General features: G+C 34.3%; 1 long non-coding RNA gene across 1 annotated transcript in view; it reads left to right on the forward strand.

Annotated features, from left to right (window-relative positions):
• Window positions 1–27,384, forward strand: part of LOC141581130 (uncharacterized) — a 351,354-nt gene that overhangs the window by 231,633 nt on the left and 92,337 nt on the right. Inside the window, exon 2 of the long non-coding RNA XR_012513659.1 lies at window positions 6,487–6,584. This is a non-coding gene — a long non-coding RNA (uncharacterized LOC141581130). The remainder of the gene's footprint in view (window positions 1–6,486; window positions 6,585–27,384) is intronic.

The raw sequence follows: 27,384 nt of genomic DNA on the forward strand, positions 1-27,384 counted from the left end.
ATCCAGTTACTACGAAGCCTCATTAATTGTCATTATTAGATTTCAGCTTTTTGCCAGTATCTATGAAACCTCATTTTTGTTTTCAATTACTCTCTTATTGGGAAGGTCAATCTGTATCTTTCTGTAATACTGTCAGTTATGTCTTTAATAGCTGGAGGTAATGGAACAAGAGGCCTGCAATTGGAATCAGTATTAAAACCTGGCTTTAATTACTGTTTTCATTACCATGGTTCTCTTTTGTAAAAAAAAAAAAAAAAAAAAAAAAAACCTTCTGCTTTAATTGATTGTTTTGAATACTTAATACAGGAATACATATATATTTCATGGTACAAGGTGAACATTCAATTAATGTCTTCTTGTTTTAGCAAATGAACAAAAATATTTGCCCCAATCTTTAGATGCAAATTATCCCTCTGTACCATCCCCCTGGCTTCTCACTCTTTTTCGTCACCTAAGGTGGGTGTCTGGTTGCTCATAAAGGGGTGTAGGTATGTGTCTGAGATGCCCACATGGCAAAATTAAGATGATGAGCATTCTGAGAGAAAGGATGAGTTACAACTTGGCATATGTCGAAAAATTACTATTTATGAATATGTGTAAATAGTAGTGGCCATGCTGAATAACTTGTTTGCTTAGTATGCCGATTTATGAGGGGAGAAATGCTGACAAATTCTCAAAGTTTTGAGTTGCCACATCCGTTTAACTTTCAAGCTTATTAAATTTGTCTTTTTGTTTTCTATTAGGAAAACATCTGGAGTCCCTTTTGCAGGCAGCTTTGGGAAACTAGCCTGCAGTGAGAAGTGCTCCTAGTATGCTGCATCTCCCACTACCAAGTCCTAAATTTAGTTAAGAAAGATAGCAACTGGGAGAGGTTTTAATAAATATTGCACAGCTTCAACTCAGACTTAACTTAAACAGTGCTTTCCTTACTGTCACCACAAACAAGTCAGTGCAGTAGGAGAACACAAATACAATGTAGACTAGTGATGTTGTAGGTTTTTCTTTACATTTGATAGCACTCAAATAGGAAAATTTTTTTACCTTGCTATTGTTTTTTCTATTAGGTTGTATATCATTTGGGAAAATTAAACTTAACATTCTGTTTATGAATAGTGGTTTAGAGTAGTTACAAAAACTGGAACATAATTGTTAGGAAGTAGGAGTTTGGCTTTGCATGGAAAGCTACATTCATTTTATGTATGAGACAAATTTCTGACTATTTTAGTATTAATTGTGTCGATTCTTGAGCTTATTTTTTCTTTCTTAGTTCATAATGACACGAGAACGTGCTCCTAAAATTTATTTATATTTTCTTTGCTGTATCTAGAAATTACATTGATTTGAATTATAATACACTAATTTCTTTCTGTTTCATAAAATAAGAGAAAAATCATAGGTGAAATAAATCACGAAATTTTTACCCATAGATATTAACTATTTTGGATTTGTGTTGAGTAATTAATTCTTTTTTGCCCTTACCCTGTGTTCTTCAAAATCTACTATTTTCATTTCGTTTTTTTTGCCAGTTAACATAGGTTTCTGGAGCTAGAAAGGATGGGCTAAAGGTGAAGGGTTTTCCTACCACAGGGGCATTGAATGGTAGGGACTCTGTAGAGGGAATTCAAGCATGAGATGGTTGGTTGGCATGAACAAAACCCAAGCTCCTTAATTTATGATTGCCAGTGTTTATATAAAACTTACTTATGCTAATCATCAGAATATATCTCACTTCTTACTCTTAGCCCTGTCCAATGAACTGTACCTCAATCCTTCTAAACTTTATTTAGAATTAAGCCTGACAGACATTTGTTAGATAGTTGTTATGTGCAAGACTATATATTAGCCACTCTGAAGAATCAAATTAACTGTAATGTATGTATACAGCAAAACTATACATTTAAAAAATTTCCAAGTTTTTATTACAAATAGAATAAAGCAAAAAAAAAAGTGAATAAAATGAATAATATATAGCTCCAGACTTCAAAGAGTTTATAATTACAAAATTCTTAAAGTCCATGAAGCTTTGGTCATGTCAATCATTCCAGCAGCCCTCTAATAATTCTCTATATCACACAAAATTTTTAGTGCATATATTTGAAGCATGGTTTAGAAATAATTAATATTTTAAAATCATATGCTAAATACCAAAATAACCCAATTAAAATGACTTTTATATTTTACTCAAGAAAATAAGTTTATGAATTAAAAACAAACACTAATTTACTATGTACAAAATACTGTGTAAAAATGAAAGCTTTTTATTTATTTATTTATTTTTGCATTTTAGGTTTTGGGGTACATGTGAAGAACATACGAGATTGTTGCATAGGTACACACAAAGCTTTTTAAAAGTACAAGTTTCAGGAAAGGAAATCAATATACATTCAGCTCAATCTTCTACATTTTCTACATGATGCAATTAATACTTCTGTTAGAAAAATAACTATGAGTCACTTAAAAAACATCCATTACCAAAGTCAGGAAGTTGGACTAAAAACAAAATTAAAAGTTCTCAGGACATACACCCGACCAACAAACATATGAGAAAGTGTTTAACCTCATTAATCATTAGAGAATTGCAAATCAAAATCACAATTACATACCCTCTTACAACAATCAGAATGGCTATTATTAATACATTAAAAAATGAGACGCTGTCAAGGTTGTGGAGAAAAGTGAATTCTTATATCCTGCTGATGGGAATGTAAATTGTTTCAGTCATTATGGAAAGCACTAGGGTCATTTCTCAAAGATCTTAAAATAGAATTACCATTCAACCCAGCAATCCCATTATTGAATATATACCCAGAAGACTATAGGTCATTCTTCCATAAAGAGACATGCACTTATATGCTTATTGCAGCACTATTCACAGTATCAAATACCTAGAATCAACCTAAATGTCTGTCAATGGTAGACTAGACAAAGAAAATGTGGTATATCTATACCGTGGAATACTACCCTGTCATAACAAAGAAATGGAATTATGTATTTTGCAGCAATATGGATGGAGCTGGAGGCCATTATTTTTAGCAAATTAATGCAGGGACAAAAAAAACAAAAAACACACATTCTCATTTATAAGTGGGAGCTAAGCATTGGGAATATAACCACACAAAAGTGAGACTGTCAGACATTGGGGTCTACGTGAAGATGGAAGCTAGGAGAAAGGAGAGGATAATAAAACTACCTATTGGATACCATGCTTACTACCTAGGTGATGAAATAGTCTGTACAGCAAACCCCTGCAACATGCAAATTGCTACAAACCTGGACCCCTGAAGCTAAAGTAAAAATAGAAAAAAAAATTGATCATGTAAAACATAATTATAAAATATATTTTAAAAATATTATTGTAATAGATGATACTGAAAAGTTATCTACATATGAATGATTAAAAATTATAACTCTCTACCATGGATTACTACCTATCAGTTCAAAAGAACATTATATCTATATAAAAAGACAAAAGAGGTTCTTCTAAAATAATAGGTAAAATAAATGAACTTTGTGTTTAAAACTTAGTTTACTGAAAGTTAAATTTATTAGAACATTTTATTCCTTTACTATTCTAAATAATCATGGTTGCAGTAGGTGTTTTTTGTTCTGTTTACATCTATTCATCTGTATCTGCACCTATACGTACTGTTAGCAACTTGAAGTCAGAGAATAAGTTTTGCAAATAATAAATGTACTTGGCTACATTAACTTTTTATACCCTGTAATTATTGTACACATTGAATTATAAGTCTTCTATTGAATGGAACTTCACTACTCATTCAGCATTTATTGAGCACATGGTGTACACCAACATGTCAATAATAACACTAGTCTTTTTGGAATGGAGAAAATTGTAAGGGTCTATGGTGGTCTTTGGTGATGTCTATAAATTAAGTTATTGACTTTCTGGCAATATGGTGGGATTGCCCTCCCTTACCTCCTTTAATATGAGGTATAGCCACATGATTTATTTTGGCCGATGAAATATGAGCAGAAATGTTGTGTGTCACTCCAGGAGCCTTCGGATGATTTGTTACACCATCTTTCCAACAGTTCAAAGGAGTACTCCATTGGGTAGCATTGAAGTGAATACTGCATTAATTCTGTGTCCCTCAGGGTTCACATGAACAGAGCTACCTTGTCATCCCATGTTGGATACAAACTGTGAGCCTCAAATAAATTTTTGTTGTGATAAGCCTCTAAGATTGTGATTATTCATTTTTTTACTGTAACCTGGCCTTTGTCATACTGAAGTTGCCCAAACAGAAAGTCTAGCAATATGGTATTGACTTAGGAACTGAGTAGTGAGGAAATGTTATTGGAGGCTGGAAAGATAAGGAATCCCAAAATATTTGGTAAAACTCTTGCCTGTGATACTGTGGAAGGCAGATCATACCTGGTGAACTTATAACTCTAGGAAAAGAGGGTGGAAAACAGAACATTAATAGTTAAGTTGTTACTGTTGGCTACAGTTAACAAGGTATTGCAAAAAACAGATGAGATTACAAAAGGATTGGACTTTTAAAAAAATACAAGGAAATAAAAAGTCTAAAAATTAAGAAACTTTGAGGGATAGACTATAGAAATAGAATTTCTTCACAATCCCAACCAGTAAAATGTAAATGAAAGGTCTTTGAACAGCAGTCTGATTGAAACAGCCATAAGGTAGAAATCAAATGAATGTTTTGGCTGTGACAGCCATTGTTTAAACCTCCATGTGGACCAAGGTATTCCAGAACAAAGATCCAATTCCCAGAAATTCCTTTCAATGAGACAGAATTGCTCAAGTAAAAGACATGAAAGGTATGTCTCTCCCTCTAAGGCCTAGTTGATCTGTGTTTTGATTAATTAGAAAGAGAAAGAGGGAGAGAGACATAAGAGAGAGGACATAAAAATAGCACATTTAAGAATTATGTCTAGAAAAGAACTGTATGTGTGCCTATTGGCACCTGAATCTGTCTTGAATCAAATTAAAAAATTACAAAATGTTTAATGTTAAAAAGTCATTAATATGGATGAAAAGCAGCCAACCATCTATAGGCTAGAAGCTGTATGAGAAAGCGGTTATCTCCTAATGGATACATTCTCCAGTGCTACTTCACTCTAGCTAAGAAGGGCAAAGGGAGAAGAAAAGCTTCCAGAGAGTGGAGTCATGAACCACAGAGAATAATGAACCCTACCATGGATCAGAACTGGGCTTTATCTAGAAGCATTCCTTTCCTTCAGAATAAGGAGTTCTCAAAAATGTCTACACAGTGCGATTCTAGATTTTTTTAAGGGCAAATATTTCCTGCATGTTTACTATTTTGTCTCTCTATAGAAATACTTATTGGGGCTTTTCTATCTCCTTTACACCATCATATTTTTATTGGGACAGATAAATTTTATGACTCTAGATCAAGAGGAATCACATATGGACTGGTTGTAAAATGATGTCACCCTAGATCTTAAATTTTGAGCTTGGTGTTAGTTGTAGATGTCACACCAGACCCGTACTGACTCCGATAGGGATGACACTATCTCTGAGAGGCCATAGAGGAGATCATAGACAGATAGCAACACACAGGGTTTATTAAGGGAACTTACATACAGGGACAGTCCACATGGTGTGCTGGACAGGAGAACCATTACTGGTTCTAAAAAGCATAGTACCTTCACTTAGCACATCTACCTAGCAACCTCCATCTAACCTCCCCGAAAAGGTCCTCAAGCCCCTGTGTGGCCTGCATTCCAAGGGATGAGTTAGGAGTTCAGATTTTCTTCATAGATAAGAAATGAATATCTGGGTTGGCCACTCTTGGATTCCTCAGCTTGGAACTCTGAACACACATTCTTCTTAGACCATAGGGTCATCCTCAAGATATCCTTAAGTTATTTTTGTCAGGTGCACCCTCTGTGCAATGTACTGGACTATGAGACTGTATCCTTTGGGGCAAGATAAATGTATTTTATGAGTGGGAAGAAGAGTTAACCAAATTGGTGTACAGAAAGATAGAATATGGTATGCACTAGTGATGTTCATAAAATCTCTTCATCTTCCAGGCACATGATAGGATTGTATTTTCTCATTGATTATGAAGTTAAGAATGACTATATGATGTATTTTGACCAATGAAATGTGAATAGAATTGGCACCTGCAACTTCTTAGTATAAGCTTTATATGCTAATTTGGGATTGGCTACATTCTTTCTTCATGGTTGGCATGATTGTGGAAACACACACTGAAATTAAGCTTTAATCAACTCATCCCCTGAGTACTTGAGTACTACAGACTGAAATGTGATCCCAACCCCCAATTCACATATCATAGACCTAATCTTCAATGTGCCTGTATTTGGAGTAAGTAATTAAAGTAAATGAGGTTATAGTGCGGGGTCCTGATCTGACAAGATTAGTGTGTTTAAAAGAGACACTAGATAATTTACTTTCTCTCTCTCTCTTTCTCTCCCTCCCTCCCTCCCTCCCCCCCAACCATGTATGTGAAGATACAGTAAGAAGGCAGCCATCTGCAACTAGGAAGGAAGCCCTCACTAGAATCCAACCTTGCTGGCATGCTGATCTTGAACATTCAGCCTCCAGAACGGTGAGAAAATGAGTTTCTGTTGTTTAAGCCACTCAGTCCATGGTATTTTATTATGGCAGCCTTAGTTGGCTAATGCTTGGAGTGAACACAATGAGCAAAGTCTCTGCCATCTCACATTAGATATACCCTATGAGGATAAAGTCAACCCACTGTGATCAGACACTAAGATTTATACATCCAATTAAGTTGTTAACGTCTCCATTTGGATGCCTCATAAGCAACTCAAAAGTTAAGATGTCCAAGGCTGAAAACTTGACTTCACCCCCAGAGCCTCTTATTCCCATTCTTTCCTATCTTAATAGGCCTTAATAGTACAAGAGTACACATTCACAAGATAATCCTCCTGATGGCTCAACTAGAGGACTCAGAGCATTCTTGATTCCTTACTGTCCATCACCTCCATATTAAATCCATTGGCAAGTTTTGTTGACTCTTTCTCTTAAAAATACCTTGAATTCATACAGTTTTCTCTATCTCTGCAGTTCGCACCCTAGAACATCATTTCTTTTTGCATGGACTACTGGAGTAACTTGCTAATTGTCTTTCCCACTTCAACTCCTGTCTTTTCCTAGTGTCTTCTCCACAAGCAACCAGGAGTTCTCTGTAAACCATAAATATCAATCACGATCAGGCCAAAATAGCTTCAATGACTTCCTATTATGCTTTAAGAAAAGTACAATTTACTATGAACCATGTCTATCTTATCTACCTTATCTCTTGTCACTTTTTCTTGTCTGCTTCAGTAGGTAATATTTTTCCTTTATTTCTTCCTTGAATATGCCAAGATATTTTTAGTTGCAGGGTTTTAAAATAATTGTAATAGTAATAACAAAATTAACAACAATATTAATAACCAACATTTATTGAATGTTTATACCTGGCCCTGTTCTAACTGCTGTACACATATTAGTTCACTTAGTGTTCACAGTGAAATACAGACATAAATACTATACCCATTGTGTAGATAAGAAAACCAGAGCACAAAGAGATGCCCAAGGTGATTTCCTAGTAACTTCTGGAACAAGACTGGAACTCAGTTGATCTGCTCCAGAGCACTTGCCTGTTTAAACATCATGGTCCTAATGATCAGCTCTTATCTGTTGTGTCTCATGTTGTCAGTCCTTTCACCACTTACTGCCAGCTTAAACATCCCTCTAAGAAAGATCACTGTATCCACTCAGCCCTTACTGTCTTTCATTAAAGCAGTTTGTTTTCTTCGTAGTGCATACCTCATCATTTGCAATTATATATTGTTTATTTCCTATATAAAAGGTTTGTAAACATTTTCTGTTTAGAGCCACAGAGAAGAAATTTTAGGCACTGTATTTTGGCAACTTTGTAAACTTCTTCTGTTACAGATGAAATTAAGCTGAAGAGTGTCAAATTAAACAGTGACAGGGTATTTTGGATAATTTGTTAGATCTGTATGGAAGGGATGTGAGTAACACGAATCTCTGAACTTCTGAAGAATATTCGGGCTTGGCCTGATTTGTTCTCTTCTCTTACCTCATTCTTCAAAAAGGGACTTTTTTGGCTTGCCAGATTAGATCTTATGAGTTTTTGTTTATACAGACATAATCAGGAGAAAAGCAGTGAGGAAGAATAAATGTGTGGGTGATAAGTTGCAAAATTAATTTAGGGAAGAGTAGGAGAGAAGGATGAGGGAGAAGCTGAGCGAGGTTATTTGTGTGATGTGGGTGGGCAAAAAAAAAAAAAAAGGGAAAGGGGTTTTTAAAAGTATGGGCCTGATCAATGCATATCTATAATTTTTTGAGAAATGACAGTAAAGTTTTGAGTTATTGAAAATTATGATTATTATTTTTGCTTGCTGGATTTTTCTTTCTTTGACTAAGATGTTGCTAGGTATCATGGTATAATTTCATGTACAGGAAGGTCAGGAGCATTGTAGATCCACAGACTTCACACGTGTTATGCCTTCAGAAGCATAAGGCTACTTCCTCTTTTCATATCATCTCTATCACCTGTGTTGGAGAAATATGTTAATCACATGACATGCACGGTCTTTTTCGTGCATAACAGAGCTGTTACAGCTGTATTCCTTTTTTATCTTTATGGATACTCATACTTTTTTTTTTAATTGCATTTTAGGTTTTGGGGTACATGTGAAGAACATGCAAGATTGTTGCATAGGTACACACATGGCAGTGTGGTTTGCTGCCTTCCTTCCCCTCACCTGTATCTGTCATTTCTCCCCATGCTATCTCTTCCCACCTCCCCACCCCCCATCCCTCCCCCATTTCCCCCCAACGGACCCCAGTGTGTAGTGCTATGCTCCCTGTGTCCATGTGTTCTCATTGTTCAATACCCGCCTGTAAGTGAGAACATGTGGTGTTTGATTTTCTGCTCTTGTGTCAGTTTGCTGAGAATGATGGTTTCCAGGTTCATCCATGTCCCTACAAAGGACATGAACTCATCATTTTTGATGACTGCATAATATTCCATGGTGTATATGTACCACATTTTCCCTGTCCAGTCTATCATCGATGGGCATTTGTGTTGGTTCCAGGTCTTTGCTATTGTAAACAGTGCTGCAATGAACATTCGTGTGCATGTGTCCTTATAGTAGAATGATTTATAATCCTTTGGATATATACCCAGTAATGGGATTGCTGGGTCAAATGGGGTTTCTATTTTTAGGTCATTGAGGAATTGCCACACTGTCTTCCACAATGACTGAATTAATTTACACTCCCACCAACAGTGTAAAAGTGTTCCTATTTCTCCACATCCTCTCCAGCATCTGTTGTCTCCAGATTTTTTAATGATCGCCATTCTAACAGATCTACAAGAAAAAAAACAAACAAGCCCATTCAAAAGTTGGCAAAAGATAGGAACAGACATTTTACAAAAGAAGACTTACAGGAGGCCAACAAACATATGAAAAAATGCTCATCATCACTGGTCACTAGAGAAATGCAAATCAAAACCACATTGAGATACCATCTCACACCAGTTTTAATGGCGATCATTAAAAAAATCTCATAACTTTTTAATACTCTCTGGAATGGCAACAAAAAAAGCTTTTATGTGTGAGAAATCTTCACAAATTGTGAAATGCATTTGACACAGCTCTTCACTTTACTTAGTAGAAGTCAGATCAAGTGACTGTGATTTTTTTAAGTTTCTGAAATTATGATTTCTTCTGATGAGAAATTCTTGGTTCATAGAATCCCAACTATCAATTTGGACTATTACTTTGAACTCTAATTATATAAAAAGGTCCCTAATATATGCCCAGAAATTAAAATAGGTTTAGGAATACTGAGAATGTATTCCTGATAATCTCTTATCAATACTTTCTCCATCATCATTTTAATTTTCCTCTTAGAAAACTTTCCTTTATATTAAAAAGCCAATTAGACTCGAAAGCAACAATAAACAGTGGTCACTGGCCCAAGAACCATTATCATTGGTTTGATGGATATCAACAATAATTGTCCTGGCCAGAAAGGAACTTAGTGGGCAAAGAAAATATCCTTTCAATCATGATGGTTTTCAGACACTGATGTTATTTCACTAGGCTCTTCTGAACTGGTAGAATTGGCATTAGACTGTGTCAATAAAATCACTGTGAAATGAAAACTCTAAATGCTTGTAGCAGGAAATAAAACCCTTGCCAACTTCCATATTTATATGAGACAGAATGAAAGGAAGTGACACTAATCATTTAATTTAGCACTGGTTTCTTTTTAGTTACAAAATAAAAAAGTCCCTCTATTGGTATATTTAGTATTGGTTGGTCAGCTGCTCATAAGAGTTATTCTGTTCAAATTGTGGTTATCTTAAAAAAGGGTCATAGAAAGATTAGTTTCAATGGAGAAATTAAGATGTTATAAGTGCTCTTCTAATTCTGACATTATGTGGATCTCAGATTTGGGTTAGAGTTATTTATATGTTGGGCAAATGACCTTTGATTTAGATACCATATTTTTTAAGTGGAAAATTAAAACAATAGCTCAGAAAACTTTAAGTTGTTTTTGTAGATGGCTTAATTTGTCTAAGATATGTTTTACATGACAGAATGTTGAAACTGATAACTTAGGGCAACAGTTGAAAAAATTCTGAAATTAGAACGAACTGTCTTAGGTAGTTAAGGATACGTGATCAATGCATCTGTATGCAGGGGGCTTTATCTGTATTCCACTGACATGTTATCCAAAAGTTTATGCTTGGAGCTCCAAATATTCCCCACTTGTCTAGCATGCTATTATACTATCAACTTTCCTGCCTTGAGAACTTGAAATTTTAATTTGCCGGGTCATGGATGGATTAACAGAGGAGCAGAAACCATTCTTTCAGAAGGTCTTTCTTAAAGTATACATATGGTTAGAGAGGTTTTCGGTGGCCTTTTCCCTTTGGCCCAGTTCAGTATATCTGATTAGCTGATCCAGCTTTAGTTCCTGAAGGCAAGGAGAACTACAAGGAGGGGAGAATCAGTGGAACCGTAAGTCTATGAGTGTGTATTAGTTTTTACTCTACTTGTCCAGGCCAAGGAGAGTAACATAGGCCTTGGCACCTAAGGGATTTTGAGAGGCTTCAAAAATAACTATGATGTGGATGGTGCCTGAAGAACAGGATAATTGATGAAGTGAGGTGAGAGTTAAGCTCCAAAAGTTAGGCTGGAGCTAGGTAATACAAGCCCTTAAAAACCAGGCCAGGGAATTTGAGTTGTCCTATAGACAAGAGAACAGGGAAGAGCAATGAATTAGATTTATGTTTAGATACATTATTCTGAGTATCAGGTAGTGGGAGGGATAAAAGGGGAAAGGGCTTAGATTAGTTGGTGGGGATAAACATTTGGATAAGTTAGTAGAGGCATGAATTAGGTCAGTGTTAGCAAAGATACAAATGACAGATTCTCCTCAGTTTTCAAGAAGGAAAAAACAAGGATTGACTGGACAATACGGTTTCGATAGTTATATTTCTTCTAAAAAGAAGGGGAATATGGAGAAAGAAGATGGTATTCAAGCACAGTCATTTATAAAATATAGTCTCTACGTACCTTCAGTCCCCACTTTAGGCTAAAGCCGAAAAGGAAACCAACCAAAAATCAGAAAAGTGATTTAGATCTTTGTAGACCATTGGTTCTCAACTTTAGGGAATATCAGAATCACCTTGAGAGTGTATTGAAACACCAATTGGTAGGCTCTACTTCCAGAACTTCTGACTTAGTGAATGTATGGTGGGGCCTGAGAATTTGCATTTCAAGCAAGGGTCAAGGTGAAACTGATGCTGCTTGTCCCCGGCCACGCTTTGAGAACCTCTGTACTTAATCATTGTTTTCAACAGTTGTTTTCAATATGGTTGTTTTGAGCAGAGGCATTCTATCATGATCTTCAGTGACTAAAAGAATTACACAATTAAATTGATGGATCTTATTACCATTTGCTCAAGCCATTTTTTTCCCCAATACATCTTAACTTGGCCTAAACCATGATTTATTTGAGCTTACATACTCTGGTTCTGTTTCTGTAAGATCACCCTTGATTCTTTTTATCTAAATCCTAAGTCATTGCCTCGGTGATTCTCAAGAAGTCTTTAATCTTTGCCTTGTAAAGTATCAGGCAACCTTTTAAAACCACAGATCCAAGTAATTCTTTAAATTTGTCTAGCACATTTATAATTGTAACCCTTTAAGAACTATACTGTTTCTGTTATCATCTGCTTTTAAACTTATCATCATTATAAGTCACAAGCCTAGAAGTTCACCACTCCCATTTAATGTGGTTTTCATTTTCTGAACCTCGGTATTAATAATACAATTCCATGAATTTAGTGTTCATTATAGGGAACTTCAATAAAATAAAATAAATGCTGTCCTATGGGGATTTAAGAAAATAACCACACTAATATGGAAGTAAAGACTGTGAATGTTGGAGCGGATTTCATAATTGAAAAGCATAAATTGTCTTGATACTCGTGACGTAGGTGGAACTAACACAGAAATACTTGTGTGTGGTGGGATAATTACGGTGTTTATTAAACCAATCAGAGAAACTTGAGGAAGAGGGAGAGAGAGGAAATTTACAAAGCAATGGAATAGAAGTGTTGATTCAGAGAGATTTATTTGTTATGGAGGAACAAAAATTCAAGCCTGACTGCGAACTTTGATGTTTCCTTATACAGAAAGAATATATGTTCCTTGGGGATCCAAAATATTTTGTAAATTTCTCCTCTTGTGAATTTTATGGACAAAAAGCACAGTATTTCTAAAAATATAACATGTTCATATTTTCCTTTCAAGGCTGGATTCACTTTTTCAACTTTCTTCCAAAACTCTTACGTTTTCATTTTCTCATTAGCTGATCATCTCTGTGGTCTTTTCCAGCCCTCACGTTACTCCTATATGTATTTGTCTCTGATGCCCCCTGAGCTTAGTGGAATCAGAGCAACCTACTTTATAATTACTTCGTAATCCTTCTCGTTGAAGTATATTTTCCATTTGCTTGAGAGAGGAATTAGCCCTGTGGGAAAAATGACTGGAAAAGGCTTTTAGAACGCTTGCTCCCTTAAAGTTACCTAGAAAAGTTCCAACTTTGTGACTCCTGCCTTTTCATCAAAATACTGCAGCCAAGAACTATACATAGGGGGTACTCAGTAAGAATAGCTGATGATCTGTCATCATCCCTCTAATATACCTTGCCATTGAGGAAGATAAGATTTGCCAATATATTAAATAGAACTCATACTAGTAGATAATAAGAGCTGTTGAGTAGGTTTGGTTAACATTGCAGTCAGTTTTCTATAAAAGCTCTCTTATGACCTGAGACCCAAACCTCCATACAGTTTTCTCATTGGAGAATATAGTCTAGTGGATAAAAATATGCTTAGATATATTTGTTTTGAGTTAATTGCTCTTTATCCTTTTAGATCAGCAAGCTCTTTGTCTGTATAAAAACTCTGTCCTCTTTATTTTACAAAATTTACATATATGCATGCAGTGTAAAGTTGTCTGTAATTTTCTGAAGGCCACCCATAGACCATAGAGAGAAAGTCTCTGGTAACCTTTTTTGATGTCTTAGGAGCATTTATCATCATTCGAAATTCCAAGCTTTTTAAATAGAAGGTATCTGTACATGTACATTGGCTTCTGCAAATGTATGACCATGTTTGTAGCAGAAGAAAAAGAGAAATAAAAATGGTTGCTTTTTGCAATGATTTTTTAATTGAAAAATTAAGAGCCATGGCAATTTGAATTACATGATGGAACTACTTTAATCTTAAACTGTGATTTTCCTTTCTTCTAAGAGTTCCATGGGAAAACCTAAAATAAAAACAAAGTATATGTATGTGTGTGTTTCCCCACTTGGAAAATTTGTTACAGAACCAAAGTCATCCATCACCATGTCACAGAGTCAATAGAATCCTCCCCTTTAGAGTCTTGCCTAAAGCTTTTCTATGTAATTCTCCAAATAAAGGATTAGTTAAACCTGGACTAGCTAATGTAGATCACATAGTGGCTCATGTGTCTTATCTTTCTAAGATCAATATTAATTTCTTCCTAAAGTGATTATGTGGATTCTTCTTAGTTTCCCTTTGCTTGGCTTCTCTAGTACATAGTACATAGTACACAGCAGATTACATTCTCCCTTTAATAATTCCCAAAGCCTTTCATTATTTTGATGCTTCTGAACATTGGACACACATTAGACTCCCTTAGGGAGCTTTAAAAAATATTAATGCTTGGGACTGCTTGGATGGGTCTCATTTCTAAACATCCTAATTAAATTTGTCTGAGTTGTGGCTATAATATTGTGATTTTGTTTTGGGCAGTATTTTTTAAAACAGCTTCATTGAAGCCTAACTGACATACAATAAACAGTACATATTAAAATGTGCAATTTAATAAGTTCAACAAATATGTGCACACATGAAACCATCACCAAAGACAAAATAGCAAATGTATACATCAGCACAAAAATTTTGCTCATATCCCTTCATCCCTTCTCTCTTTCTCCCTTTCCACTTCTCGTTACTCCCTCTCTAAGCAACCATGACGTTCTTTCTCTCATTATAGATTAGTTACATTTTATAGTTTTATATTAATGGAATAGTACAGTTTGTACTCTTTTTTTTGTCTACTGTGTTCACTCAGCATAGCAATTTTTAGATTTATCTATATTGTTCCATATAGTTCATTCTTTTTTGTTGCAAATTAGTCTCCCCTTGGATGGAAATGCCACAAAATGTTTATGCATTCATTTGAATTGTTTCTAGTTTTTGGCTGTTACAAATAAAACTGCCATGACAATTCATGCACCAGTCTGTATGGATGCATACTTTCATTTCTTTAGGAATGGAATGGCTAGATCAAATATTAGATGGATGATTAATATTCTTAAAAACCGACCAATTGCTTTCCAAGTGGTGTTACCATTTTATGTTCCCACCAACAATGTAGAGAGTTCTAGTTCCTCCACATCTTTATTATGCTTCATTGACCTATTTGTCTATTTTTATGTCAATATCACAATGTTTTAATTACTGAAGAGTAATAAGTCTTAAAATCAGGTAGTAAATTAGTACACCAACTTTGTTTTAACAAAGTTGTTTTCTGGGAAGCTTAGGCAGGTAAATCACTTGAGGCCAGGAGTTCCAGACCAGCATAGCCAACATAGCAAAACCCTGTCTCTACTAAAAATATAGAAGTTAGCTGGGTGTGGTGGCTTGTGCCTGTAATCCTAGCTACTCAGGAGTCTAGACACCAGAATCACTTGAGCCTGGGAAGTGGAGGTTGCAGTGAACTAAGATTGCGCCATTGCACTCCAGCGTGGGCAACAGAGGCAGACTCTGTCTGGGGGAAAAAAAAAAAGATATCTTCCTATTCTAGACCCTTTTATTTTCATATGAATTTTAGAATCAGCTGCTGATTAAAAAAAAAACTCACTGTGGTTTTGATTGGGTTTCCATTGAATATATAGATAAATTTGAGAAGAATTAACATCTTAAAAATATTGAGTCTTTTGACTTCTGAAAACTATGTTTTCATTTACTTAGATCTACTTTAATTTCTCTCAGTAATCTTTTACAGTTTTAGTGTTCAGATATTGAGCATGTATTATCAAGTTAATTCCTAAGGATTTCATATTTTCTAATGCCATTCTAAGTGCTGTTTTTCTAAAGTTTTTATGTCCGATTATTTTTTGCCAGTAAATAAAAATAAAATTATTTTTTTCTGTGTTGATTTTGTATCCTGTAACCTGGATCAACTCATTTAACTTTTCTTGTAGTTTATTTGTAGATGCCATCACATTTTCTGCATAGATGATCAAATTGAGAGGGACAGTTTTGTCTCTTTCTGGGCTCTTTTTATATCATTTTCTTACCTGATTGCTCTAAAGTAGAATGTTGACCAGAAATGATAGCAGAGATCCTTGTCATTTTACTGATATCAGGGAACCACATTCAGTTTGATATTAGCTGTTAACTTTTCATCATTGCCCTTCAAGATGTGGGGCATTTTCCCTTCTTAATATTCTAATTAAAGCCTGATCCTAAGGGAAGGGAAGGGTCATGGGCCGTATGAATTTTTCTAGTTCTCTAATTATTTCTTTATGAAGTGAAACTGGTTTAAAGTTGTATCATTATCCATGAATATTGAACATAATCCCCACTCTCTCACTCTCAATAGAGTTATCTGTACTGAGTACAGTGCCTGGTACTTAGTAAAGGCTTAATTAATGTTTGATAAATGATCAAAGTAAATATTTATGCTGAGCACTATAGATGTGAGAAGCATGTAACGTATTTCTCCTCAATCAATGGGTTATCTTCTTAGGAGAATACACCCTTTTCCAGATTAGGGAGAGAGGATCATCTAAAAGTTATCTTTTTATTGACAAGGGAGTTAATCTCAGTTCAAGGCAAATATATGAAAATTAAGTTTTATAGAAATGGAGAGATGAGATTTATCGCTGTGTACCCTAAAGCTAGGGACTGGCTTCCAGAAGAAGATGGAAATTACTAGTTTTGAAAAGGACCAGGACTGGCAAGTCTGGAGAGGGGTTGGGGGCAGGCATTTCAGTTTGGGAAACACTGAAACGAGGTCAGAAGGAGACTAAGATGAATCTGAGGGATAGTATTTTGAAGTTATGAGATATCAAGCAGGATCTCTGTCTCTCTCTCTGTACTCTGTGTGTGTGTGTGTGTGTGTGTGTGTGTGTGTGTGTGTGTGTGTGTGTGTATGTTTGAAAGAAGCACACTAGGTGGGATTGAATGACAGCAAAAGGATAGCAAAATTAAATACTGAACATATGTATATATTTTCCTGTTTATTAATTAGGCTTTTTATTTTAAGGTAATTATAGATTCACATGAAGTTATAAAAAATAATATAGAGAGATCTTGTGTATTTTTTTTTACCCAGTTTTCTCTCCTATGGTAACATCTTGCAAACCCATAGTTCAAAATCACAACCAGTATACTCACATTGGTAGTCAAGATACAGAACATTTCCATTACCAAAATTATCTCTCATGTTGCCTTTTTGTGGCCACACCACTTCCCTCCTGTTTTCAATCTTCAACCCCTGGGAACTACTATAAGTTCTTCAACTCTAGTAGTATTGCCAACGTTGTAAAAAATGTCATATAACGGGTTCATATATTATTTAATTTTTGAGATATTTTTATTCTCCTTCAGCATAATTCTCTGTAGATTCATCCAGGTCATTGCTTGATTCAATAGTTTGTTCCTTTAGTATTCCACGGAATGAATGTACTACAATGTAACTATTTACACATTGAAGAATATTTGTGTTTTTTCTTGATTTTGGAAATGAACAAAGTTCACAAATTATGAATAAGCAAAACTTCCACATTAGAAATACATTTATGAGTAAAGCTGTTATTAACATTTTTTGTATAGGATTTTTTTGTGCACATAAATTTCTATATCTTTGGGATAAATGTCTTGGAATGTAATTGTTGAGTTACATATTACTTGCATGTTCAGTGTTCTAAAAGCTGTAAAGCTGTAACATTTTAGATTTCAACCAGCAATGCATGTATGAGCCACTTTCTTAACATTCTTGCAAATATTTTGTGTTATCATATTTTTAACTTTAGCGATTCTTATAGGTGCATAGTGGAATTTTGCTGAGGTTTTAATTTGCATTTCCCTAATGGCTAAAGATATTGAATAGTTATTTGCTTTCTCTCTCCATTCTCTTTGGCAAAATGTCTCTTCATGCCTTTGCCCATTTCTAACTGGACCATTACTTATTTTATTATTGAGTTTTGAGAGTTCTTTATATTGTTTTTAGATATCAGCTCTACATCAGTTATGTGGTTTGAAAATAGTTTCTCCCAGTTCATAGCTTGTCTTTTCAACCTCTTAACATGACATTTGGCAGAGGAAACCTTTTTTTTTTCTTTTTTTTTTTTTTTTTTTTTTTTTGAGATGGAGTTTCGCTTTTGTTACCCAGGCTGGAGTGCAATGGCACTATCTTGGCTCACTGCAACCTCCACCTCCTGGGTTCAGGCAATTCTCCTGCCTCAGCCTCCTGAGTAGCTGGGATTACAGGCACGCGCCACCCCGCCCAGCTAATTTTTTGTATTTTTAGTAGATACGGGATTTCACCATGTTGACCAGGATGGTCTTGATATCTTGACCTCGTGATCCACACGTCTCGGCCTTCAGTTAGTCATTTTTCTTTTTTTGAATTATACTTTGGCATCAAATCTAAGAACTCTTTGTCTAGCCCTAGATCCTGAAGGTTTTCCCCTATGATATTTACAAAAGTTTTATAGATTTTTTTTTGTTTAGACTTAAATCTATTATTTATTTTGAGTAATGTTTGGAAAAGTGTAAAGTTTAGGTTGAACTTTCTTTTTTAAAATTTCCCCACAGATGTTCATTTGTTTCAGCATCACTTAATAAAAAGGCTTCCCCTCACAACTATTGAATTTACTTTTGTTCCTTTGTCCAAAACTATTTGGGCATAATTACATGGTCTTTTTCTGGGCTATTCTATTCCATTGATCTGTGTGCATTTCGTCACTAATAACAATAACTACACAGTGTAGATTACTGTCACTAGGTAAAAAAATCTCAAAATAAAGTAGAATGATTCCTCCTGCTTTATTCTTCTATTTCAAAATTATTCCACTATTCTATTTCCTTTTTTCCCCACATAAATTTTCGAGTATTCTTGTCTGTATCTACAAAAATTCCTTCTGGGATTTTGTTAAAAAATATGTTAAACCTGTATATCAATTTGGAAAGAATTGACATCTTTTCTGATTTTTTTTTTCAATTTATGAACATAGTATGTATCTCCATTCATTTAGATATTCTTTGATTTCTTTTTTCAGCATTTTACAATTTTCAGCATACAAGTCTTATATATACTTCATTAAATTTATAGACAATAATTTGAGGTTGATTTTAGTGATTGTAAATGGTATGATGTTTTAAGTTGTATAGGTTATAACTTCACAGCTTGTATATGGAAATACTGTTGATTTTTGTATCTTTATCTTTTAAATCACAAACTTACTAAACTCACTTTTTGGTTCTAGGAATTTGATGTTCTTCTAAATATGTTCTAAAAATTTGGTTCTAAAAATTTGATGTTCTTTCTTTTTTTTCTTGTCGTTATTTTCTCTATAGACAATTGTGTCATCTGCAAATAAAGACAGTTTTATTTCTTGGTTTTGGATTTACATGCCTTTTATTGGCTAGAACTTCCAGCACTAAGCTGAATAGGTGGTGGGAGTGGGTGTCCTTGACTTGTTGCCAGTCTGAAAGGGAAAGCATTCAGTCTTTTCATTAAATAACATGTTAGCTGTAGGTTTCCTCATTTTTTATGTCGGTGATCTATATCAATTCAAGAGAGGTCCCCATTCCTATTTTTTGAGAGTTTTTAAAAGTTATGAACATGTTTTGAATTTTATCAAATGCTTCTGCATCAATTTATATTACCATATTATTTTTCTTCATAAACTTCATGTGGTCTTATTGCATAATTATTTTTAAATATTGCTGACTATCTGCTAATAATTTGTTTAAAGATTTTGTGACTATATTCATTAATGATATTGGTTCCTAGATTTTTATTTGGACTTTCTTTTTTCTGATTTTGAGAGCACAATAACATAAGCTTTATAAAATAAATTGGGAGCTGTTCCCTCCTCTTCTGTTTTCTGGAAAATATTATGTAGAACTGTTTATAACATTCTTTTATTATTCTTTTGATGTCTGCAGGGTCTATCGTGATTTCCTATTTTATTCCTGATAGTGATAATTTGTATCTTCTGTCTTTTTTATATCAGTGATGCTAGACATTTATTAATGTATTAATGTTTTCAAATAATGGGCTCATCAGCCCTTTGTTTCATTTATTTTTCTTGAATGTTTTTTCTGTTTTCAATTATTTAATTGATTTTTGCTTTTATTTTTAATATGTTTTTGCTTCTGTTTGATTGAATTTGTTGTTGTTTTTCTTTTTTGAGGTTCCTGTGATGGGAGTTTCTTTTAATGGTTTGAGACATTTACAATTTTGCGTATGCATTTATTGCCATAAATTTGCCTCTTAGCATTGTTTTAGCTGTGTTCCATAAACTTTGATATGTCATGATTCATTTTCATTCAGTTCAGTATGTTTTTTATTTCCCCTTGGAAATTTTATTTGTTCCACGGATTATGAAAAAATATGTTGCTCAGTTTCCAAATGTTTAAAGATTTTTCTGTTTCTATGATTGATTTCTAACTTGATTCCATTGTGGGCAGTTGGAACACACTTTATTTCAATTCTTTCAAATTTTTTAAGACTTATTTTAAAGTTTAGGATATGGTTTATCTTGGTTCATGTTCTGTGGGCAGTTGGAAAAAATGAATACTCTGCTGTTCTGGTGTGGTATCTTCTGTAAATGTTAATTAGATCTTATTGGTTAGTGTAGTTGAGTTGTTTATTAGTATATCCTTTCTGACTGTCTTTCTATTTCTATCAGTTGTTGAGAGAGGAGTATTGAAGTTTCCAGTTATAATTATGAATTTGTTTTTGCCTTAATTTCAGTAACTCTTGGTTCATTTATTTTTCATCTCTGTTGTTTGATGCATACATATTTAGGATTACTATTCTTCTTGGTGGAATAACACTTTTATTTTTATGTAATGTCCTTTTCTGTATCTGGTAAATTTTTTTGGTCTGAAATGAAATCTACTTTGACCGATGTTAATGTAGCCACTCTTTTCTTTTGATTAATGTTTGCACAATATATCCTTTTACATCCTTTTACTTTCACTCTGCCTATGTCATATATTTAAACTGAGTTCTTGTAGCAGCATATAGTTGAGTCATATTTTTATAAACTCTACCAATTCCTGCCTTTTATTTGGTATGGTCAGATCATTTACAATAATGTAATTATTATGTTGGATTTAAGTCTATCATTGGATTTTTTTTGTTTTCTGACCTTTTTCTTTTTTTATGTTTTTCTATTTTCTTTTTTCTGACATTTTGTGGGTTACTTAAACTTCTTTTTCTTTAGAATTCTACTTTGATTTATTTATAGTGATTTGGGTGTGTTTCCTTGTATAGCTTTTTCAGTGTGTGCTATAGGTACTATATTATATATACATAACCTATCACAGGATGCTAGTGGTATCATTTTCCCAGCTTGAGTGAGTGTAGGACTCTTCTCCCCTTCAGGCACTTTTATACTTGCCATTTTGTAATATAATTGTCTTAAATATTTCCTTAACATACCTTTAGAACCGTATCAGACATTGTTATAACTTTTGATTCAGCCATCAAATACATTTAAGAAAACTTTAGATGAGAAAGGTCATCTATTACAATTATCTGTATATTTATTATTATTATTACTTGCTTGCTTACTATGTTTCTTCTTTCCTGGTGTTCTAAGATTCCTTCTTTTATTTTTTTCACTCTGGTTAGAGAATTTCATTTATCCATTCTTTAAGAGTAAATCTTTTGGTGAAGGATGCTTTTAGAGTTCCTTCATCTGAGAATGTATTGATTTTCCTTGCATCTTTTTAGAATATTTACACTTGATATAACATTCTGGCATTTTATCAAATGCTTCTGCATCAGTTTATGTTATCACATAATTTTTCTTCATAAACTTCATGTGGTCATATTGCATAATTATTTTTAAATATTACTGAATATCTGCTAATAATTTGTTTAAAGATTTTGTGACCATGAGGTGGGTTTGGGGATTATTTTCCTAATAAAATAATTGAACTTCAGAGGAATTAAATAATTGGCAAAAATTACATAGTAAGCAAGTCACAGAATCGAGTATGGAACACTGTCTACCAGACTGAAGGTGACATCAGTTGCAAGATAATGAAGGACAGTGTATTTGTCAGGGTTCTCTAAAGGCACAAGACAAACAGGATAGACGTATGTATGAAGGGGAGTTTATTAAGAAGAAATGACTCACACAATCAGAAGGTGAAGTCCCACAATAGGCCATCTGAAATTGGAGGAGCAAGGAAGCCAGTCCAAGTCCCAAACCTCAATAGTGTAACCTTCAGTCCATGGCTGAAAGCCTGTGAGACCCTGGCAAACTGCTGGTGTAAGTCCAAGAGTCCAAAAGCTGAAGAACTTGGAGTCAGATGTTCAAGGTCAGGAAGCATCCAGTGCGGGAAAAAGATGAAGATTAGAAGCCTCAGCCAGTCTACTCTTTCAGTGTTCCTCTTCCTGCTTTTATACTACTTGGCCACTGATTAGATGGTGCCCACCCAGCTTGAGGTGTCCCCCCTGTCTCTCCCGGTCCACTGATTCAAATATTAATCTTCTTTAGCAGCACCCTCACAGACACACCCAGGAACAATAGTTTGCATCCTTCAATCCAATCAAGTTGACAGGCAGTATTAACCATCACAGACAGTTTTATGAGAGGTTAGAGAAGATGTATCAACATTACTGACTCTGTAAGTTCAAAGGTGTTTGGTAGCCTAAGTACAGAGTGTGTGCACCTTTGGTCATGATTCCCTCAACCTCAGCCATCTGAATATCATCTTATATGTATGCTGTACTTAAAAGCCACCTGAATTATTTACTTAATAATTTTTATTCACTTATGTTACTTAAAGACATGTTTATCTTATACAACAATATTGATATGACCATGTGCTAGTTATATCTATTTTTCTAATACAGATTGAAATAAATACTAATGATTTAAATAGCAGCTGATCTGTGTCTCAGCCAAAAGCTTGTCAGGAATCACCTTGCTATGGGAGTCTGACTTCAGTGCCTGAAAGAGGTCTAATGGGAGATGGTTGTACACACAGATCTAGCACTGGGGCAAATGTATAAGAGATCAGTTTCCCACTATTATTGCCACTGGAGTGATTAGAAGTGTTGGTTGGAGGATTATACTTATCTTTACTTTTCAATGACAGCCCCGTCTGACAGCCCCGTCTGTGTTCCAGGTGATTGTGTACTGACTTTCAGTAAGGCCTGTTATTAACTAAGGGTTAGGCTGTAAGAAAAATTACCTTATTAAGTCAATACCCATCTGTTGGTATCTGACTGGATACATTGAATTCAAGACTTAGAGAAAACAAACTCTCTTTTAGTACTAAGTACAATAAATCAAGACTGTGTCTTTAAAAAGATATCTAGACTTTAGTGAAAATTTATACTTAAAATATTTTGTTGTATCCTGGTTTTACTTTCAGCACTCCCTAGATGAATTCAGATTTTTCCCAGTGATGAGTTAATCAGATGTTGAAATAGGGTATTAAGCTTTACAAATCTTGAAATAATGCCAGGAGAACAGAATAAAAACCTGAGCTTTGATCCACAACACAGAGAAAGAAAATTTCCTTATTAGGAAAAAAAATACAAACCATTTTTCTTTTAAAAAAAGGATCCACTAATGGTCATGTCACCCAACAGCTGAACTGTTGCAGAGGAATGGCATAGCGGGTTTTTATTTATTCATTCATTCAGACTTCAGTTTCACTGGGTTATACCCAGGGAATACCAATCCAAGAAAACTCATTTCACATCTGTTCACCTTCTGAAAAAGTATAATTGGTGGCTGATTGCATGTAAAACATTTTCTTTCTTCCCTGACCTTTTTGTTCTGATAACCTGGTCATTTGCAGCCAGGGGTTGGAACAGGATGCATCTAGGTGGAAAGTGCTTTTTCTTTATAGAGATGAAGCACTCACTATCATCTTGAAATGTTTCCCATTTGTAATATGAAATAAATTGCTTTATGATGGAAAGCAATTTGGAAAGGAGAAAAAAAGCATTTTTAGACCAGCTTTTAGTAATAGATAATCAGCCATACACTCAGCTGGGATGTCATCTGTATATGGGCTGCTTCTAGCCAGAGTATCTGAGATCTCCCCCTCTTGTTTTTACTGCTGTACTAATAATCAATATCAAACAAATCTCAGCTATTAAAACTGAAGCTGACGCCAAATATAACCTGTTCAGTACTTAGGAAGAAGAAGGGAGCTGTTGTCTGTACTGATTCACCTGAGATGTACATCTATGGGATTTTACTTTCATTTGAGGGATAATGTAGTTGTTCCTGTCTTAGGAATTGGATAATGAGATTTCAGGGAAGGGTGGCTTTCTACCTTTTATACTAATGCTAGTTCTTATTTGAAATTATTGTGTTAGACTTAAGCATCAAAAATAATGGCTCTGTTACTGGTTAATGCCTTTGTCAAAAGGGGAAAGTCTAGAGGGTGAAGATGGGGATTGAGCACAAAGTTTGAAGTTAAGAAAGAACGTCTTGAGGCATATTTGGAAGTCACTTGCAAAAGCTTAGATTTTTAATATTAATCGGTAGCAGGTTGATTCTGCATTTGTTGAAGACTGTTAGTATGCTGCCAATAATCTTGTTTATGTCTCTCAGTTAAAGCATACATTTTCTTTATATACAGAGAGCTTAGAACGTGCATGCTAATATTTCTTCTTCTCTTGAACAGTTCTAAATGGATGTTTGAAATTCATTTGTCATTTAGTTGTAACATTTTTTGCTGATTAAATGCATTGAATACATTTCTTTATTAGCTATTTTAAAATAAAAATGTATCATATGAATATTACAAAAACTTTTTAAAATTACAAACAAAAATGTATAAAAGTAAATAATCTCCCCACCCATACCCCTGTTCCCACCTTTTGAGGTAAATAGTATTTATAACCTGATATATGTCTTTCCATATAGAACTCTAGACTCTTCTAAAAAGTACAGATATATAACACATGGTTCTTTCTCTCTCTGTCTCTCTCTCTGTTTTTCTTTCTCTTTCTCAAATTGGCATGACACTATTCAAGTAATAAATGTAGTTGCCTACTGAATGTCTGTTTTCAAGCAGCATCCTATAACACACTTTAGTAAATTGCTATACATCCATGAAGTCACTCATTCTTTCTCTCAAAGGAGAAAAAAAAAAAACACCCCTCATTTATTTATCATGTTATACATGACATCTAGTGTCTCCAAGTTATGTTCAGTCTTCTCTATCAAGTCTCCATAAACTTCTTCATGGTCTAGGAACTAATAGATAATTAATTATCCCAATACAATTTTTGAAAAGACAAGTATTTTACCATTGAACTTCCTTGAAACTTTTGCCAGAAAAATCAATTCATTAAAAATGTCTGTTCTAAAAAACCAAACACTGCATGTTCTCACTCGTAAATGGGAGTTGAACAATGAGAACACATGGACACAGGGAGGGAAACATCACACACCGAGATGTGTCGGTGGTGGGAGGCAAGGGGAGGGAGAGCATTAGGACAAATACCTAATGTATGCAGAGCCTAAAACCTAGCTGGTGGGTTGACAGATGCATCAAAACACCATGGCACAATTATCCTATGTAACAAACCTGTACATTCTGCACATGTATCCCAGAACTTAAAGTAAAATTAAAATAAGAAAACGTCTGATCTGATCTATTTCTGTTCTTATGACAATATTGCGCTGTCTTGATTTGAAATAGATGGACCAGAACTCAAGATTTGATTCAAATGTCAAGATGATAATGACACACACATATACCACAAAGAATGTAAATATGTTTATTACTTACATAAGGAGGCTTTCTGGGGAGAACAAGACTGGCCTAAGATTGTCTTAAAATGCCTTGATAGAGCAAGAAAAAGACACTGGCCTGGGATTTTTATTGTAGTTAGGGGATGGGTTTAGCAAGGACTTGCTGGTTTGAATCTCCTGGTGGTGCCCTCCAAATGAGGCAGCTTGGATTTTCTTATCAGCTTGCCCAGATGTGAAGCAGAAGAGATAAACAGTGACAGCAGTCAAAAATCAAAAAAATTTAGTTGAACTCTTTATTAAGTAAGTTTTGAACTTAGAAGTGTAAGGCCTCTACTGTTTTTTTCTCAAAATTGTTTTCAAAGCTGTTCTAGTTTTCTTTTTTGTGCGAGGTTAATTGGTTATGGTATTAAGGACTTATTAGCTTCATAAAATGCAGGTAAAATTTTTCTATCTTTCATAATGAAAAATTATTTTTCTTTAAAAGTTAGATACTACTTTTACAAAACTATCAGTCTATAGTATTTTTAAATATTATATACTGATTTAAACAATTAAAATTTTTATCCCTTTTCCACTAGTTGGAGCCCTTATAGTTTCTAAGGAATGTGATGAAATGCCTGTGTATCCTTACAAATGATAGAAACTGGTCCTGTTTTTTTTTTTTTTTTTTTTTTTTTTTTTTTTAAGTAATTAATGTAGAGACTCAATTATCTCTGCATCTTATGAAATGGAACAGATGCATCTCATATCCAAAAAATGTTTGGAGTGGAAGAATTCACATAGCAATCAAACTCAACCCATATTCTGTTGAAATAAAATGAATAAGAACTTGCAGAGTACTTTTCGTAGGTCTCACGATAAATTAATGTCAGCATTATGTCTTTAAAACTTAAAAACTCAAATTTTAATGTTAGCTATCCTTTTTACTCTTATAAGAACTAAGTGAATCTTCTATGAGAAATAGTAGAGAGGAAAGCCCATTGACCTGTACCCTAATGGAAAGGAAAGGAGAATAGGTAGTGGAAAGACATGTGTTTTGCATTATGTCTGCTAAGAGGCAGGTTCAGACCAAAGGCTATGACACTATTGAGACAGCAACTTACTCAATTGTAGGTATCCAGATTTAGCCAATAAAACTACAGATGTCTAGTTCAACTTCGATTCATGATAATTGTTTAAGTACAAATATATCTCAGACAATATTGAGGGCACATTATAATATAAAGAAAATTTATTGTTTATCTGAAATTCAAATTTAACTGGGCATTCTATAGGACTTGGGGGGATAGTAGAGACAGGTCAGTACAAAACAATTCCAAATTCCTATACATATATATTTAAGAAAAAAGAGGAGATACACTCTATCCTTGTAACTATCAAGTTCTGTAATAAGTAACATATAACACTTACTGGGTATATAGAAGCTTGGATATCTTAGGTGTGTGATACTTGTGAATCCTTATTACAGGTTTACTTTCCCTAAATATAATACTAAGAAAAGAAGCCTAATTAACAGGCAAAAAAAATAAGTAAATCAGGTGCATTGGAAATGGAAAATATAAAGATCCTCAGTGGAAGCTTTATCAAGTTTTTCTGATAATTCATGAGATTAGTCAGTTTATGATTCAGGTGGTTGATGAAGATATTGAAAGACAGTTTCCTTAAAGACAATATTTTTCTTGATAAGTTCTTTGTTGTAGTTAGGAGTTTGTATGCAAAGGATAAAAATAAAAGATATCTCAGTGACCATTGAAAATTACAAAAACAATTGATTT

Source organism: Saimiri boliviensis, chromosome 1 (assembly GCF_048565385.1).
Source record: "Saimiri boliviensis isolate mSaiBol1 chromosome 1, mSaiBol1.pri, whole genome shotgun sequence".
Taxonomy (NCBI): domain Eukaryota; kingdom Metazoa; phylum Chordata; class Mammalia; order Primates; family Cebidae; genus Saimiri; species Saimiri boliviensis.